The following is a 4,907-nucleotide window of genomic DNA, read 5'->3' on the forward strand; positions in this document are numbered from 1 at the left end:
CACATTTGTGCCTATTAATTGAATTTACATATGGAGAGAAGTTAGTAACTATGTGAATCTGTCCGTTTTTTTTTTTTTTTTTTGCTTTTTGGGTCACGCCCAGCGATGCTCAGGGGTTACTCCTGGCTTTGCACTCAGGAATTACTCCTGGCGGTGCTTGGGAGACCATATGGGATGCCGAGGATCGAACCCGGGTCGGCCGTGTGCAAGGCGAATACCCTACCTGCTGTGCTATCGCTCCGGCCCCCTCCATTTTGTTTTTATTAACTGGTACTTTCACATACATGTTTAAGATTTGGTCTTAATCTAACAAGAGTTTATAAAGGAAGTGGCATTTTCAGAAACGTTTCTTACAGATTTTGCCAACCTTATAAATTGCAAAGTGGTCATAGGATTTCAACACTCAGTTTTATATCCTATAGTTAAACATTTTGTTTCCTTTTTATGTGAGAAAAACATATTATTGCAGTATCTGTTGGCCTTAATAATACTTTCTGTTTAAGTCATGTCATATTTAACAATTTCAATATGCCTTTGGCTCTGCTAACCTCTCACTACACTTCTTTTAAGGGGATCACCCAGAAGTGCTCCAGGCTTACTTCTGGCTCTGTGCTCAGGGATCATTCCTGATTGTTTGGGGAACCATATGGGGTGATGGGGGAATTAAACCCAGGTTGGCCTCGTGCAAAGCAAACACCCATTATACTATTTCTTTGGCCCTGTCTCGTTACTCGTTACTCTTTAAGCACTTACTCTCCTTATCCTCTCATTCTCCACCTTTATTCCTTTATGATCCTGAGGAGAGAGCATGGCATTCTGAGATGAGCAAACAGAATCTCATGATGAAGAAACCAGCTGGTGGGTAATGATGCCTAATATTAAGTTTACAGTGTCTTTATCAAGTTAATTTGAATACAGTTTTTTTTTTTTTGCTTTTTTTGGGTCACACCCAGCGATGCACAGGGGTCACTCCTGGCTCATGCACTCAGGAATTACTCCTGGCGGTGCTCGGGGGACCATATGGGATGCTGGGATTCGAACCCGGGTCGGCCGCGTGCAAGGCAAACGCCCTACCCGCTGTGCTATCACTCCAGCCCCTGAATAAAGTTTTTGAATTAAAAATAATCATCTGAGTAACTGAAAATGACTGAAAGCACTTTATTTAAAAATGATAACTGGGAGCTGGAGCGATAGCACAGCTGGTAGGGCATTTGCCTCGCACACGGCCGACCCGGGTTCGATTCCCAGCATCCCATATGGTTCCCTGAGCACCGCCAGGAGTAATTCCTGAGCACAGAGCCAGGAGCAACCCCTGTGCATTGCTGGGTGTGACCCAAAAAGCAAAAAAAAAAAAAAAAGATAACTGATAGATAAGTTTCAAAAGAAACATTTGTCCCCTGCACCCTTTATCCATAATGACCCTGAACAGAAGGCAATGCTTCTTGACATGCACTCTTCTTGCTGTAATGTGGACAAACAATTTACAGGGGTTTGGATTTGGACGCGGCCGACTCCGTTGCTGTATACCACATGTGGGTGGACTTGGTGCCTCGCACGTAATAGGAGCTGCGAAAATATTTGTGGAATTAATAACTAGCCCTTAAAATTTTAATAGGGCCTCATTTTTATAAGGTATTTCTTTGGCACAATTCCTCTGGAAAGCAAGAGGACAACATGCATCAAGAACCATAGGAATGTTTGTGTAATAGGCTTTGATCCGGAAATACCACTCTGAAGAATTTTTCATGAAGAGAAAATCCTGTAACAGTAACATCCTTGAAGATATTCTCAAGGAAATAAATCATAGCCAAAGTATAGAAACAATCTCAAAATTCAGGATTTAGTGTCTGTAAAGCTGCTATTTTAGGGTTGCCCAGGATGTTTTTTCCTAGCATACTCCGCGCCTTCTCTGTCCATGCCCCCCGCCCCCAAAAAAAAAAATTCCTGGTAGAGACAGACAAATCAGACTGTTCCATCTCCACAAAAGCAGTGAATGCTTTGGGAATGAGCCATTAACAGTCCTTTCTTAGGCTGTTCCTTGAGAATAGGTGAGGAGACTCATTTCTGGAGAGGAATAGTGCTCTAGTATTGTCAGTCATTTGTAGAAAGCCCGCTGGACACTGGCAGTAAGACTCTACAAGGCCGACAGACAGCAGAGGCAAGAGATGAAGAGACGCAGACTCAGCTGGAAACTTTATTTGAAATCTGGATCTAGTCTCATTAACATCTCTTTCTCCAATGTCTACTTTAGATACACAGACCATTAAGACTCTTTTTTTTTTTTTTTGGTGTGTGGGGGTGCAGCTGGAGGGGATACACCAGGAAAGCACCTTACTCTAAATACTTTCCTTGAGCGTAAGTTTAAGTTGCATTAAGTTGTGTAAACTAGTTTAAGTTGCATTTCAGTCTCTTGCAATTAAGGGTCTGAATTCCTACATTCACAAAAAGGAATGCTATGTAACTACCAGGAATTTTTCAGAAACATGGAAAAATGTTTGCCACAAAATGTTAAGTCCTAGTAATAAAGCACAAACCAATAGCTATATATATGTCTTAATACAAGTGGAAAAGTGGACGCATGAATGAACAGTGCTTGCAGGAGAGATAGTACAGGGGGAGGGGTGCTTGCCCTGCACGAGGCTGACCCAGGGTTATTTATTTATTTATTTATTTTTAAAATTTTATTTATTTTTAATTTTTTGATTATTTTATTATTTTGTTTTATTTTATTAAATTTTATTAATTTTTTAATTAGTGAGTCACCGTGAGGGTACAGTTACAAATTTACTCATCTTCATGCTTGTGTTTTCCTCATACAATGTTCGAGAACCCATCCCTCCACCATTATCCACTCTCTACCACCAATGAACCCAGTATCCCTCCTACACTCCAATCCCATCCCCCCACCCCACCCCGCCTCTGTGGCAGGGCATTCCCTTTTGTTCTCTCTCTCCTTTTGGGTGTTGTGGTTTGCTATTGAGTGGTCATCATGTTCAGTCTCTAGTCTACTTTCAGCATGCATCTCCCTTCCCACGGGATCTCCAACCACATTTTACTAGGTGTTCTCTTCTCTAACTGAGCTGCCCAGGAGACATTCTGCAAGGAGCTGCCCAGGCCGAAAAATTTAGCTGGCATCTGGAGTCACGCTCATGCAGCTGCGGAGAGGCCGCACACAGGTGCAGCCCCCGGGATCACATCTTGGCGGCAGGCCTAAAGTTATCTCTTTTGGTACATTTATAATAATCAGTTTCTACGTTTATATCTACTAAAAGAGGAGATGTATACTATACTCATTCTTTCTATACACATATAGAGTGCATATGTTTATATAATTAGTGACGATTCTAAAACACTACTTCCTACAAAGAGGAAGAGAAGCACAATCAATACAATGCACATATTTCTTTTCCTTCAATAAAACAAAGCACTATTTTAGTCCTGATTAACAATGTCTAACTTAAGCAGTTTCAAAAAATATTTCTTTTCCTTTTTTTTCCTTTTTGTGTCACACCTGGCGATGTACCAGGGTTACGCCTGATTCATGCACTCAGGAATTACTCCTGGTGGTGCTCAGGGGACCATATGGGATGCTGGGAATCAAACCCGGTCAGTGTGTGCAAGGCAAATGCCCTACTCACTGTGCTATCGCTCCAGCCCCAAAATATTTATTTTCATATCTTATTTTGTTCATTTATAAATAATAGTTTTGTATTTTAGCCTAATAGCTTCTTTGACAACTTCCTAAGACTTGTGTATCAAGATTTATAACAAAGACTGGGGAGATAACTCGAAGGGCTGCAGTGTATTCATAATAGCCAGAATCTGGAAACAACCTGAGTGCCTGAGAACAGATGACTGGATTAAGAAACTATGGTACATTTATACAATGGATTACTACACAGTTATTAGGAATAATGAAGTCATAAAATTTACCATAAATGGATGGACATGGAGAGTTTTATGCTGAGTGAAGTGAGTTAGAAAGAGAAGGACAGATATAGAATGACTGCATTTGTTTGTGGGATAGAAAAAAAATAATATGAAATTAATATCCAAGGCTAGGGAAAACAGGGGTCTGGAGGACTGGTCAAGGGTTGAAAACTTGCCATAAGTTTCTGGGGAACGAAGGTCAGTTAAGATATAGGGATTAGTATGACAAGATTTCTCTGAACAAGAACTGAGTGTTAGAAGTAGGTAAAGAATATATATAACCTTTCATTATGTATTGAAAGGTCTCAATATAACCCTTCAATATAACCTTTCAATATAAACCTTTCAATATAACCTTTCATTATGTATTGCAAACTATAATGCCCAAATGAGAGAGGAAGAAGAAGGAGGAGGAGGAGGAGGGGGAGGAGGGGGAGGAGGGGGAGGAGATAAAAAAAGGAAAAAGTGCTTGTCATAGAGGCAGGCAGTGGGGGGTGGAGGGGAGAGAAAACTGGGGACGTTGGTGATGGGAGATGTACACTGGTGAAGGGACAGGTATTGGAACATTTTATGACAAACCTAATCATGAACAACTTTGTAACTGTGTATCTCACTATGATTCAATAAAAATTAATGCTAATGCCAATGCTAGTGCTAATAATAATAATAATAATAATAATAATAATAATAATGTAAAGACAATTCTTGGCCAGAAATGCAGAAGAAAAGCTTGCAGTGTATGCTTTCCATATGATATCCTGGTAGGGCCCAGCTGTCCACTGTCCCAAGGATCCACCACAACCTCTGGAGGAAAACACGTTGCTGAATAGACTGCACAGTATCATGTGGTCCCTTGAGCACTGTCAGGATTGACCATGAGCAATAACCCAGAATAACCCTTTCGTTGTGGTCCCAAAAGTTTTTAAGAAGTTTAAAAAAATAAAAACAAGATATTATTGAAGTATATTGTAAATAAA

The sequence above is a fragment of the Sorex araneus genome, chromosome 2 (genome assembly GCF_027595985.1).
Source record: "Sorex araneus isolate mSorAra2 chromosome 2, mSorAra2.pri, whole genome shotgun sequence".
In the NCBI taxonomy this organism is placed as follows: Eukaryota; Metazoa; Chordata; class Mammalia; order Eulipotyphla; family Soricidae; genus Sorex; species Sorex araneus.